The sequence below is a fragment of the Rattus norvegicus genome, chromosome 6, assembly GCF_021556685.1.
Source record: "Rattus norvegicus strain SHRSP/BbbUtx chromosome 6, alternate assembly SHRSP_T2T, whole genome shotgun sequence".
Classification (NCBI taxonomy): domain Eukaryota; kingdom Metazoa; phylum Chordata; class Mammalia; order Rodentia; family Muridae; genus Rattus; species Rattus norvegicus.
Window position 1 is genome coordinate 17,914,868 of NC_141539.1, and position 15,131 is coordinate 17,929,998.

The 15,131-nt window shown below is 42.1% G+C and overlaps 1 long non-coding RNA gene across 6 annotated transcripts in view; it reads left to right on the plus strand.

Annotated features, from left to right (window-relative positions):
* LOC148005069 (uncharacterized) overlaps positions 1 to 14,516 on the plus strand; it is a 57,122-nt gene extending 42,606 nt beyond the window's left edge. The window contains exons 3-6 of one of the 6 annotated variants that reach the window (XR_015622766.1): positions 4,932 to 5,163; positions 6,248 to 6,548; positions 7,796 to 8,107; positions 14,373 to 14,515. This is a non-coding gene — a long non-coding RNA (uncharacterized LOC148005069). Of the gene's footprint in view, positions 1 to 45; positions 1,083 to 4,931; positions 5,164 to 5,746; positions 6,117 to 6,247; positions 6,549 to 7,795; positions 8,108 to 14,372 lie in introns of those variants that run through there. The other 5 variants (XR_015622768.1, XR_015622765.1, XR_015622764.1 and 2 more) reach the window with 5 other exon arrangements.
* The last annotated feature ends 615 nt before the right edge of the window (positions 14,517 to 15,131 follow it).

The window sequence follows — 15,131 nt, forward strand, 5'->3', positions numbered from 1 at the left end:
CTCACAATGGGCGTGGCTAGTTTCAGGTGTGTGTGTGAGGAAGTCAGGTGCTAGTCATGAGACTTAGCTGCAGTCCCAGGCGCCATCTTGGGACTGTCGCCACACCCGCTGCCCACACTGATGATCTTTTATAAGAAATCAGGCTGAGCAACCATGAAGAGCAAGTCAGTAAGCTGCATCCCTTCATGGCCTTTGCTTTAGTCCCTGACTCCAGGTTCTTGGCCCTGTTTGAGTTCCTGTCCTGATTTCCTTTGATGATGAACTATGTTGTGGAAATGTAAGCTGAATGAAGTCTTTCCTCTCCAATTTGCTTTGGTCATGGTGCTTCATCACAACAATAGTAAGATACTAAGACAAGTTGGTACCAGGATAATGGGCATTACTGTGCCGGAACTGACCATGTTGTTTTGGGGACTATTGTGGAAGGACTTTGGAACTTTGGGCCTAGAAAAGCTATTAAGTGTTGAGATCTCCACGAGCCATTCTGTAGGAGCTTGGAAGATAAGTATGTTGAGAGCAGTACAAATGATGGGGGCCTGGCTTGTGATATTTTGAGGTATGGGATATGGAACAGTTGGAGGGCGCACTGGGAGGGGGATAAAATCTGAAGTGTTAAAAAAAGAGACTGAATTTTAAAATGTTTGAATTTTTAAAGACTGTGGAACTTTAAAGTTTGTAACATGTTTTCTATTGTGATGTTGGTCTTAACGTGTGATCTTGGGGATAAATGAGAAAGAAAAGGTTTTGTGTCCAGTTGATAAGTGATCAACCAAACTAGTCTCGGCTAGTTTTATATCAGCTTGTCACAGCTAGATTTATCTGAAAGGAGGGAACCTCAATTGAGAAAATGTCTTCTTAAGATTCAACGGTAAGGAATTTTCTTAATTAGTAATTGATGGGGGAGGGCCCTGTGCATTGTGGGTTGTGCCATCCCTGGGCTGGAAGTTCTGGGTTCTATAAGAGAGCAGGCTGAGTAAGCCATGTGAGCAAGCTAGTAAGAAGCCCTCCTCCATGGCCTCCAGGTTCCTGCCTTGCCTGAGTTCCTGTCCTGATTTCTCTTGATGATGAGCATGACACGAAGTGTAAGTGGAATAAACAATTTCTTTCACAAGTTTTTTTGGTCACCATGTTTTGTCATAGTAATAGTAAGCCAAACTAAGATGGTGGTGCATGCTTTTAATTCCAGCATTTGAGAGGTGGAGCAGAAGGATCAGAAGTTTAGGGTCATTCTCAACCTCATAGGGAGTTTGAGACCAGCTCCGGCTACAGATCTTGTCTCAAAACCAACCAACTAATCAACCAACCAACCAACCAACCAACCAACCAACCAACCAACCAACCAATGGAACAGATCCATTTCTATGGCAGGGCCATGCTATTAATTTCTCAATGAAAGTCTTTCTTTTGATGTTCAGAGTACACTCAAATGTGACATTAGCACATCTCATTCAAAGTGTTTTGATGGTGGCATTACTGAGAGTCTGGGATGTTGTAGGGGCCTCTTTGCAATCTGTGGAGTTCAGCAGTGTCCACAGTAACTACATGCCAGCAATTTCCACTTCTTCATGCATGCCGAATAAAAACGTGTGAGACATGTTAAAGGGTTGGGAGGTGCTGGCCTAAGTTATTGGATTATCTAATATAGTACAGTTTAAATGGTGAAGTATTATTAAACATCCTTTCTACAATGAAGGCAGAAGACAGGATGCCTTTAAATGTGAGTGAGATAGTACTGTGCAAGTATTTCAGTGATACATTGGTATGGAGGTTTTGGGGGCAAACACCTAGGACTGGAATAGCTGGGGCCTGAGGCAGTTCAAGTTTTAGTTTTTGTGAAGAACCTCCATACTGATTTCCATAGTGATTGGACAGTGTTTGTCAGCAGGAAAATGAATAAATACAATGTGGAAAGTATACACAACGGAATGATTTTAATTTACAAAGAACAAAGCAATATTATTAGAAGAAAAGTAGGTACAACTGGAGATATATTAAATAAATAAATCCAATATTAAATAAAGTCAGACTCAGAAAGACAAATATCATGCTTCCTCTCATTTATGGAGCCTAAATTATATACAGAATATATAAATATATAATAAAATGTATGTATCATAACACACACACATTGACTTGAGAATAGAAGTGACTCTGTCTAGGAACAAAATGGGGACTGACAAGTGACTGGGAGATTTCTCACGTGCTAACTGGCTGCTTTGGAAACATGAGGACTTAAATTTGATTCCAAGAATTCATGTACTTAATAGCTGGGGGTAAAATGGGGGTGGGGTGGGGTGGGGTGTTTCACTGGCCCAGATAGTTTTGCTTATTTGGTGAGCTCCAGACCAGTGAGAGACCTTGTCTGTAAAGGCAAGGAAAATGGTGACTGAGGCTGACCTTTGACTTTAACGTGGACCTGCTCACACACCTGCCTACAAAGGAATGGGTGTGAGTGCATGCATGTACACATATACACACATGCACACATCATACACACACATCATACATACCAGACACACACCACACACACATACGCACATACCACACACACACATCACACACACACATCATACACACCAGACACATCCCACACACCCCACACACATATTACATACCAAATACACACACACATACACACATACCATACACCATACACATACACACACAGACACACACACACAGACACACACACATCACACACGCAACCCCCCTAAAAACCCCAAAATAATAACAATAAAGGGACTGAGGGAGGGATCAAGAAAAAGCAAGGGAAGTTAGGAAGAGGTGAGAGAAATATGCTTCAAGTGCATCGTAGACTTATGTGAGCACATGTTCATGCAATGCAGTGTCCGCTACAGTAAATACATATCAACATGGAAAAATTGATGAGAATCACAACAAATAGACTAGATTTGGCAACACCAGGCACTTCTTTTTTTTTTAAAATTTATTTAATACTTAATAATAATTCTTTGGTTTCTGGGCAAACATCCCCCTCCCCCCTCCCCTTCCCCATGGGCGTTCCCCTCCCCATCCTCCCCCCCCCATTGCCGCCCTCCCCCCACCAGTCTAGTTCACTGGGGGTTCAGTCTTAGCAGGACCCAGGGCTTCCCCTTCCACTGGTGCTCTTACTAGGATATTCATTGCTACCTATGAGGTCAGAGTCCAGGGTCAGTCCATGTATAGTCTTTAGGTAGTGGCTTAGTCCCTGGAAGCTCTGGTTGCTTGGCATTGTTGTACATATGGGGTCTCGAGCCCCTTCAAGCTCTTCCAGTTCTTTCTCTGATTCCTTCAATGGGGTCCTATTCTCAGTTCAGTGGTTTGCTGCTGGCATATGCCTCTGTGTTTGTTGTATTCTGGCTGTGTCTCAGGAGCGATCCACATCCGGCTCCTGTAGGCCTGCACTTCTTTGCTTCATCCATCTTGTCTAATTGGGTGGCTGTATATGTATGGGCCACATGTGGGGCAGGCTCTGAATGGGTGTTCCTTCAGTCTCTGTTCTAATCTTTGCCTCTCTATTCCCTGCCAAGGGTATTCTTGTTCCCCTTTTAGAGAAGGAGTGAAGCATTCACATTTTGATCATCCGTCTTGAGTTTCATTTGTTCTAGGCATCTACGGTAATTCAAGCATTTGGGCTAATAGCCACTTATCAGTGAGTGCATACAATGTATGTCTTTCTGTGATTGGGTTAGCTCACTCAGGATGATATTTTCCAGTTCCAACCATTTGCCTACGAATTTCATAAAGCCGTTGTTTTTGATAGCTGAGTAATATTCCATTGTGTAGATGTACCACATTTTCTGTATCCATTCCTCTGTTGAAGGGCATCTGGGTTCTTTCCAGCTTTTGGCTATTATAAATAAGGCTGCGATGAACATGGTGGAGCACGTGTCTTTGTTATATGTTGGGGCATCTTTTGGGTATATGCCCAAGAGAGGTACAGCTGGATCCTCAGGCAGTTCAATGTCCAATTTTCTGAGGAACCTCCAGACTGATTTCCAGAATGGTTGTACCAGTCTGCAACCCCACCAACAATGGAGGAGTGTTCCTCTTTCTCTGCATCCTCGCCAGCATCTGCTGTCACCTGAGTTTTTGATCTTAGCCATTCTCACTGAACACCAGGCACTTCTATCCCATGTTCCTTCCACGGACTGAATCTGGGGACCCCAGCAGACTACCTGGCTTGTGTTTTCCTTGGCTCAGCTTGGTATATAACCTGTCTGCCAAGATGACCTAAAGACTACCCTGTTATATCCAGATAATGACCAAGGACACCTGCGCTGTTTAGTTACATTGTTGCTTTAATTACTGTGGCTCTGAGTAAAGAATTCAGATCTCTTCTTTCTGAATGAGGCCCTGATTGACCCTTTTCCTCCTAGCCCTTCATCAATGCCCACATCCACTAATTTCTCAAAGAGTAATTTGCCTCTGAAGGCAGATAATTTCAACTAACTGTTTAGATCCAGGGAAGATTTATAAGTCTTTGCCAGTTGGGCTAATCGTTCATTTAAGGCTGTTAATTGTTCCCTGGTTAATTTATTTTAAAGAGGCCTCCGAACTAGCCTTTCTTTCGTTCATTAGGTGCTTGGCAGTTTCCCAAAGTAAGCAAGGGCTGACGTCTGCCTCATGGGTCTCAGTGAACTGCAGGCCTTGCCTCCCCCTTCATACTCTCCACTGCCCTCTGTGGTTCTCCCGGACCAGGTTTCTTCTTCCCTGGAGTCACCTTCTTTCTCAAACAGGATGATAACAAGATGCCAGTGGCTCCCATTAAGCTCAGAAAAATTCCTCGTCTTTGATTTCCTTGGTTCCCGTTGAAGTGTTTTATTCTAGACTGAGAACACGTCCAGTGTAAGATCTGGGTAATGTCTATTAGTCTATTTTATTTTCCTATAATGGAAAATTTATAAAGAAAAAACATATTTCATTCACAGATCTGGAGACCAGAAGATTCAAGAGCTTGGGTGCATCTCCTGAGTATCTAGAAACAGCCTAGCTTCTGCACCATTCCTTGGCTGTGGCAGCAGGACACGTGATCACAAAAGACAGACGAACCCAAGCCTGTGGTAACTTGACCTGCTCCTACTCACCGAGGCTCTGCTCGAGTCCTAATCACTTTGCAGTGTTCACAACCCCACATTGTGGCATTGATGATTACCTTTCGATGTGAGTTTTGGAGGGGATATTTAAGTCATCCCCTATCAGGTACTCATGGGTCTTCTTTGGGAGGAGTCAGACATTTTAGCCTGTCAAGGACTCAAGAACTTCCGACTGTATGAGACTTTCAATGCTAAAGTAAAGAAACGAACATGAAATTAAACATAAATTCAGATTCGGCCACGCAGTCATCAAAAATAGATTGTAGGAAATTCGGTTTTATTTTTAATTTTTAAATATATGTGTTTATGTATGTGTGCGTATATCTGTGTGCTTGTATGCCGTGTGTGTGTGTGTGTGTGTGTGTGTGTGTGTGTGTGTGTATGTGTGTGTGTGCATTCCGGTGCCAGAAGAGAGCATTGAAGTGTCCTGAGTTGGAGTTTCAATGGCTGTGAGCCATCTAATCCATATCTAGGAACTGAACTTGAGTCCTTTGGAAGAGTAGGAAGCTTACTATAACAACTTAAGCCATCTCTCCAGTCTTGAAACTCAGGTTTTAAAATGTTTTTTTCAGGGTCCCTCATCTGGTTTCCTCTCTTTTCTCTTTAACCTTTTCTGTCAGTCCAGTAATTGTCTCAAAATTTCTCCACAGTGCTGCTGCTGTGAACAGTGTCTGTTAAATGATCGTCCACTCCCTGCACCCCACGTTCCCATGGCTTGGCTGTGGATAGCTCTTGCTCTCTGGGAGATCGCAAAGCCTTCAGCTATCAGAAGGGTCCAGAGGGCCACGTGGATCCGTAGCTCCTGAGCCCCCTCTTCCTTCTGCAGTTTCTCTTCCTTCCTCCATCACTGGATCCCATCTTTCCTTATTTTGGGCACCCTGCATCTATAAACAGGGAATGAAGAGCATCATACATTAGCCCACACCATGGGGAAATAGATCTGCTCTTTCCATCCATTCACTTACAATTGTTTTTGCTGCTCAGCCAAATCACTGTCTTAGGACCACGAGCTTGCCAAAGGTTTTCTACCAGCTTTCTGCTCTAACTGAAAAACAAGTTAATATTCCTTAGTCTCCATGGGTTTGTTTCCTAACTCTCCCCATTTCTCCCCACTCCCTCTTGCCTTTCCCCTTTATCTTATTTCATTTTAGAGAATTGAGGATCAAGCCACAAGATCTCCACATAAGAATTGGGAAGACAAGCCAGAGAGTTGGCTCAGCGGTTATGAGCACTGGCTGCTCTTTCAGAGTTTCCGAGTTCAATTCCCAGCAACCACATGGTGGCTCACAACCATCTATCAGGAGATCTGATGCCCTCTTCTGGAGCATATGGAGCAAAGCACTCATACATTAAATAAATAAAATTAAAAAAAAAAAAAGAAGACATGAGCTCTCAATTTCATGCAAGAAATTTAGAAGAAAGGAAAGAGAAAGAGTGAGCCAAGAGCGAAGGGTAGGCGACTTTCTCAAGTTTTAAATATTTGAGAAATGATTGCACTTAATTTGTGTGGATGATTTAGGTCATGCATGCACTGTGCGATTGATTAGTATCACTGGGAAAAATGCCACCCATCAATCTGCTCAGAATCAAATCAGAATCTATACCCAGAGTGAGCAATGTGCTAACCTCTGTATTGAGGAGGAAAACAGGGGGAAAGAATAAAGTTAAACAGAAATCAGAATTTTTTTCAGGACTTTTTTTTTTTTTTCGTCCTCAGTTTTCCTGGAACTTACTGTGTAGATCAGGCTGGCCTCAATCTCACAGAGATCCGCCTTCCTCTGTCTTGTGAGTGCTGGGATTAAAGGTGTGCACCAGCACTGCCTGGCTAGAAATGGAATTTCTTAGAGAAGGAAAAACCAAAGAGTAGACATTGGGTATCCAACTGCTGGAGTCTGTTATATAAATAGTTCTGCCAGTTTTGTGGTCTTTCTTTCTATACCTGGAACAGATGGTAACATCAGGGTGAAGATCCTGGTACTTCGGTAGTTAGTGTCCTTATAATTTGGCAGAAGAAAAGGGGTAGAATCTTATGGAATAGAGCCTGAGTTATTGCTCTGAGGCCTCTTAACCATCTTTGCTCCAGTTTTCCTTTTTGTTAAAATAGCACAGTTCTACTTATGGAGGACTGTTGTCATGGATACCAAAGGTATGATGCATGTGTGGTGTCTGTTCAGAGGTGGACGCATGCTACACACTCAAGAATGTTAGTTTTCTACTCTCTCCCTTGCCAGGTTTGGACTATTATGATCCATAGACTTCAGGTTCTAAGACAGCTCTTAGGGACATGTGTCCTTCTTAAGTTTCTCATTTGAGCTTTTGGGAAATATTGGAGTAATGAATGAGGGTTACATGCCTCACAGCTTCCCATCCCCCAAAAGTATGAATTGATGGTGTGATATGAACCTTTTCATTGTGTGTTGTTGCATCTCTCTCTCTCTCTCTCTCTCTCTCTCTCTCTCTCTCTCTCTCTGTGGGTGGTAGTGTTCAGACTTCATATGTGATTTTAATTATAATTTTTGAGCAATCACATCTTGGGGGACAGAAGATATAGGATCTATTATTTAAATGCCCCAGAGAATCAGGTCCTTTGGAGTTCAATTATGATCTTCAGGGCCTCTGGCTATTTGGTATAACAATAAATTGAATAATTTCATATATTTTTCACTTAATTTTATACAATTGCATTTAAAATGTCACAGGTGGGGGCACTCAAGCTGCAGGAGCCCTGTGGTTCAGATTGCGCCTGGATCTGAAAGGACCCGGTCAAATAGCTCCCTTCACCCAAATCGTATGAGAGGGAAAGCTAGACCTTCAGAGGGGCAGACACTCCTGGGAAACCAGAGGAGACTACTCTCTGTCCACATTTCTGACTCTAGAGGAAAACGCCCAGTACCGTCTGGGCCCCCTGTGCACAGGGACCCCGGAGAAGGAGGGGCAGACCCTTCTGGTTGCTGCGCTCAAGGAGAGCTGAAACCCAGCCCCAAGGAGTGACTTCAGGCTCAAGACCAGAGGTAAGACCAACTTTTCTGCTCCAAGTGACCTGCCTAGTGGACTCAGGACTCAGGACTCCCACAGGAATAGCTGAAAGCCAGTAGACAGGAACGACTACATGCCTGAAAGCAGAACACTCTGTTCTCATAACTGGCTGAAAGAAAACAGGAAAACAGGTCTACAGCACTCCTGACACACAGGCTTATAGGACAGTCTAGCCACTGTCAGAAATAGCAGAACAAAGTAACACTAGAGATAATCTGATGGTGAGAGGCAAGCACAGGAACCCAAGCAACAGAAACCAAAACTACATGGCATCATCGGAACCCAATTCTCCCACCAAAGCAAACACTGAATATTCAAACACACCAGAAAAGTGAGATCTAGATTTAAAATCACATTTGATCATGATGATGGAGGACTTTAAGAAAGACATAAAGAACCTCCTTAGAGAAATGCAGGAAAACACAAGTAAACAAATAGAAGCCCTTAGAAAGTATACACAAAAATCCCTGAAAGAATTACAGGAAAACACAATCAAATAGGTGAAGAAATTGAAAATGGAAATAGAAACAATAAAGAAAGCACAAAGAGAGACAACCCTGGGTTTTGAAAACCAAAGGAAGAGAAAAGGAGCCGTAGATACAAGCATCACCGACAGAATATAAAAGATAGAAGAGAGAATCTCAGGAGCAGAAGATTCCATAGAAATCATTGATACAACTGTCAGATAATGTAAAACGGAAAAAGCTACTGGCCCAAAACATACAAGAAATCCAGGACTCAATGAGAAGATCAAACCTAAGGATAAAGGTATAGAAGAGAGTGAAGACTCCCAACTCAAAGGACAGTAAGTATCTTCAACAAAGTCATAGAAGAAAACTTCCCTAACCTAAAGAAAGAGATGCCCATAAACATATAAGAAGCCTACAGAACTCCAAATAGATTGGACCAGAAAAGAAACTCCTCCCGTCACATAATAGTCAAAACACTAAATGCACAAAACAAAGAAAGAATATCAAAAGCAGTAAGAGAAAAAGGTAAAGTGACATGTAAAGGCAGACCTATCAGAATTACACCAGACTTCTCACCAGAGACTATGAAAGCCAGAAGATCCTGGACTGATGTCATACAGACTCTAAGAGAACAAAAATGCCAGCCCAGGTTACTGTATCCAGCAAAACTCTCAATTAACATAGATGGACAACCCAAAATATTCCATGACAAAACCAAATTTACACAATATCTTTCTACAAATCCAGCACTACAAAGGATAATAAATGGTAAAGCCCAACACAAGGAGGCAAGCTACACCCTAGAAAAAGCAAGAAACTAATCATCTTGGCAACAAAACAAAGATAAGACAAGCACCAACATAACCTCATATCCAAATATGAATATAACAGGAAGCAATAATCACTATTCCTTAATATCTCTCAACAGCAATGGACTCAATTCCCTAATAAAAAGACACAGATTAGCGAACTGGATACGCAATGAGGACCCTGCATTCTGCTGCCTACAGGAAACACACCTCAGAGACAAAGACTACCTCAGAGTAAAAGGCTGGAAAGCAACTTTCCAAGCAAATGGTCTGAAGAAGCAAGCTGGAGTAGCCATTCTTTTTTTTTTTTTTTAAAGTTTATAGTACTAATTTTACTGCTTGGACAAAACCCAAGGTGGAGTAGCCATTCTAATATCGAATAAAATCAATTTTTCAACTAAAAGTCATCAAAAAAGATAAGGAAGGACACTTCATATTCATCAAAGGAAAAACCCACCAAGATGAACGCTCAATCCTAAATATCTATGCCCCAAATACAAGGGCATCTACATACATAAAAGAAACCTTACTAAAGCTCAAAACACACATTGCACCTCACACAATAATAGTAGGAGATTTCAAAACCCCACTCTCATCAATGGACAGATCATGGAAACAGAAATTAAACAGAGATGTAGACAGACTAAGAGAAGTCATGAGCCAAATGGACTTAACAGATATTTATAGAACGTTCTATCCTAAAACAAAAGGATATACCTTCTCACCAATTTCTCCAAAATTGACCATATAATTGGACACGACGGGCCTCAACAGATACAGAAAGATAGAAATAATCCCATGTGTCCTATCAGACCACCACAGGCTAAAGCTGGTCTTCAATAACAATAAGGGAAGAATGGCCACATGTACATGGAAGATGAACAATGCTCTACTCAATGATAACCTGGTCAAGGAAGAAATAAAGAAAGAAATTAAAGACTTTTTAGAATTTAATGAAAATGAAGGTACAACATACCCAAACTTATGGGACACAATGAAAGCTGTGCTAAGAGGAAAACTCACAGCTCTGAGTGCCTGCAGAAAGAAACAGGAGAGAGCATATGTCAGCAGATTGACAGAACACCTAAAAGCTCTAGAACAAAAAGAAGCAAATACACCCAGGAGGAGTAGAAGGCAGGAAATAATCAAACTCAGAGCTGAAATCAACCAAGTAGAAACAAAAAGGACCATAGAAAGAATCAACAGAACCAAAAGTTGGTTCTTTGAGAAAATCAACAAGATAGATAAACCCTTAGCCAGACTAACCAGAGGACACAGAGAATATGCCCAAATTAACAAAATCAGAAATGAAAAGGGAGACATAACAACAGAATCAGAGGAAATTCAAAAAATCATCAGATCCTACTACAAAAGCCTACATTCAACAAAACTTGAAAATCTGGAGTTGGGGTTGGGGATTTGGCTCAGTGGTAGAGCGCTTGCCTAGGAAGCGCAAGGTCCTGGGTTCGGTCACCAGCCCAGAGGGGGAAAAAAAAAGGTGTTCCCTAGGAAAATCTGGAGTTAATGGACAATTTCCTAGACAGATACCAGGTACCCAAGTTAAATAAGGAACAGATAAACTAGTTAAACAACCCTATAACTCCTAAAGAAATAGAAGCAGCCATTAAAAGTCTCCCAACCAAAAAGAGCCCAGGTCCAGATGGGTTCAGTGCAGAATTCTATCAGACCTTCATAGAAGACCACATACTAATACTTTCCAAACTATTCCACAAAATTGAAACAGATGGAGCACTACTGAATTTCTTCTATGAAGCTACAATTACTCTTATACCTAAACCACACAAAGACCCAACAAAGAAAGAGAACTTCAGACCAATTTCCCTTATGAATATCGACGAAAAAAATACTCAATAAAATTCTTGCAAACCAAATCCAAATACACATCAAAACAACCATCTATCATGATCAAGTAGGCTTCATCCCAGGTATACAGGGATGGTTTAATATATGGAAAACCATCAACGTAATCCACTATATAAACAAACTGAAAGATAAAAACCACATGATCATTTCATTAGATGCTGAGAAAGCATTTGACAAAATTCAACACCCCTTCATGATAAAAGTCCTGGAAACAACAGGAATTCAAGGTCCATACCTAAACATAGTAAAAGCCATATACAGCAAACTAGTAGCTAATATTAAACTAAATGGAGAGAAACTTGAAGCAATTGCACTAAAATCAGGGACTAGACAAGGCTGCCCACTCTCTCTCTACCAATTTAATATAGTTCTCGAAGTCCTAGCCAGAGTAATCAGAAAACAAAAGGAGGTCAAAGGGATAAATTTTGGAAAGGAAGAAGTCAAAATATCACTATTTGCAGATGATATGATAGTATATTAAAGTGATACCAAAAGTTCCACCAGAGAACTACTAAAGCTGATAAACACCCTCACCAAAGTGGCTGGGTATAAAATTAACCCAAACAAATCAGTAGCTTTCCTCTACACAAAAGAGAAGCAAGCTGAGAAAGAAATTAGGGAAATGACACCCTTCACAATAGTCCCAAATAATTTAAAATACCTCGGTGTGACTTTAACCAAGCAAGTAAAAGATCTGTACCATAAGAACTTCAAGCCTCTGAAGAGAGAAATTGAAGATCTCAGAAGATGGAAAGATCTCCCATGCTCATGGATTGGCAGGATTAATATAGTAAAAATGGCCATTTTACCAAAAGCGATCTACAGATTCAATGCAATCCCCATCAAAATTCCAATCCAATCTTCATAGAGTTCGACAGAACAATTTGGAAATTCATCTAGAATAACAAAAACCCAGGATAGCTAAAACTATCCTCAACAATAAAAGGATTTCTGGGGGAATCACTATCCCTGAACTCAAGTAGTATTACAGAGCAATAGTGATAAAAACTGCATGGTATTGGTACAGAGACAGACAGATAGACCAGTAGAGTAGAATTGAAGACCCAGAAATGAACCCACACACCTATGGTCACTTGACTTTTGACAAAGGAGCCAAACTCATCCACGGAAAAAAGATAGCATTTTCAGCAAATGGTGCTGGTTCAACTGGAGGTCAACATGTAGAAGAATGCAGATCGATCCATGCTTATCACCCTGTACAAAGCTTAAGTCCAAGTGGATCAAAGACCTCCACATCAAACCAGACACACTCAAACTAATAGAAGAAAAAGTGGGGAAGAATCTTGAACACATGGGCACTGGAGAATTTTCCCGCATAGAACACCAATGGCTTATGCTCTAAGATCAAGAATCGACAAATGGGATCTCATAAAACTGCAAAGCTTCTGTAAGGCAAAGGACACTGTGGTTAGGACAAAACGGCAACCAACAGATTGGGAAAAGATCTTTACCAATCCTACAACAGATAGAGGCCTTATATCCAAAATATACAAAGAACTCAAGAAGTTAGACCGCAGGGAGACAAATAACCCTATTAAAAATGGGGTTCAGAGCTAAACAAAGAATTCACAGCTGAGGAATGCCAAATGGCTGAGAAACACCTAAAGAAATGTTCAACATCTTTAGTCATAATGGAAATGCAAATCAAAACAACCCTGAGATTTCACCTCACACCAGTCAGAATGGTAAGATCCAAAAATCTGGTGACAGCAGATGCTGGCAAGGACATGGAGAAAGAGGAACACTCCTCCATTGTTGGTGAGATTGCAGACTGGTACAACCACTCTGGAAATCAATCTGGAGGTTCCTCAGAAAATTGGACATTGAACTATCCTAGGACCCAGCTATACCTCTCTTGGGCATATACCCAAAAGATGCCCCAACATATAACAAAGACACATGCTTCACTATGTTCATAGCAGCCTTATTTATAATAGCCAGAAGCCGGAAAGAACCCAGATGCCCTTCAACAGAGGAATGGATACAGAAAATGTGATACATCTACACAATGGAATATTACTTAGCTATCAAAAACAATGACTTTATGAAATTCGTAGGCAAATGGTTGGAACTGGAAAATATCATCCTGTGTGAGGTAACCCAATCACAGAAAAACACACATGGTATGCACTCATTGGTAAGTGGCTATTAGCCCAAATGCTTGAATTACCCTAGATGCACAGAACACATGAAACTCAAGACGGATGACCAAAATGTGGATGCTTCACTCCTTCTTTAAAAGGGGAACAAGAATACCCTTGGGAGGGGATAGGGAGGCAAATTTTAGAACAGAGGCTGAAGGAACGTCCATTCAGAGCCTGCCCCACCTGTGGCCTATACTTATACAGCCACCAAACTAGATAAGATGGATGAAGCAAAGAAGTGTAGGCTGACAGGAACTGGATGTAGATCTCTCCTGAGAGACACAGCCAGAATACAGCAAATACATAGGCAAATGCCAGCAGCAAACCAGTGAACTGAGAACAGGAGCCCCTGTTCGAATCAGAGAAGGGACTGAAAAAGCTGAAGGGGCTTGAGACCCCATGTGAACAACAATGCCAAGCAACCAGAGCTTCCAGGGACTAAGCCACTACCTAAAGACTATACATGGACTGACCCTGGGCTCCAACTTCATAGGTAGCAATGAATATCTTAGTAAGAGCACCAGTGGAAGGGGAAGCCCTTGGTTCTGCCAAGGCTGGACCCCCAGTGAATGGGATTCTTGAGGGGGGAGGGCAGTAATGGGGGGAGAATGGGGAGGGGAACACCCATATAGAAGGGGAAGGGTACAGGTTAGGGGGATCTTGGCATGGAAACCGGGAAAGGGAATAACATTTGAAATGTAAATAAGAAATACCCAATTTAATAAAGATGGAGGAAAAAATGTAACAGGTGGAACCACAAGAAATAAGGAGAATCTGCCATTGTCAATCATACCTAAAAGTAGACAGAAATTTCAATGTTGGGTCCAGTGCCGCCATACTTATTATGGGTATCGCACAACTTCTTTCTAACTTCATCTCCATCTCCTTACCTTTGTCTTTTTTATTCATCAGATAATTAGAATCTTCTGTAGGTGATAAAAATTAGGCTTGCAGAGACGGCTGAGGCACTTCCCCTATGAAGCAGAGACCGGCTACAAATCTTGTTCTGAGTATTAACAATATTCAATATTAAATAATAAAGTAAACTGGACCATGTGTTCTCTCCTCAGGCTCTGTAGAATATCTTCTTTGGGCCCCTAAGACTTCTGGTTGACATTTGGCATTCCCTGAGCATACAAGTACCCGAATTCAGTGAATCCAGGAGGAATCACTGTCTAGAGAAGGTCTTATTAAAAAACATGAGCTTCGAGTGCGCTCAGAGAGAGCGACCTGCGAGGGTCGGATGGGGGAGCCATACCGCACCCGCAGGGGCCGGTCTCAGGAATGTCTTCTGCGGCGCAGATCTTCCTGCTTGCTACGGCCGTGGAAAGCTCATAAGCAACACCTCACGAGCAAACTTGAGCCTCAGGACCACAGGTAAGACCAACTTTTCTGCTGCAAGCGACCTGCCTGGTGAACTCAGGACACACAGAGGCAAAATTCCTCTAGGACCAGACAATTCCGGTATTTAGCGGGAGTCCCACACCCGCGGATCCCTGCCCGCAGCAGCTCTCTGCTCCCAAACACCGTGGGAGAGAGACCTCACCGCCTGATCAGGTGGGCACTCCTGAGACTGCAGAGCGGAAGAGACCACCAACACTGCCCACCCCTGCCCACATCCCTGGCCCAAGAGGAAACTGTATACGGCCTCTGGGTTCCCGTAGAGGAGGG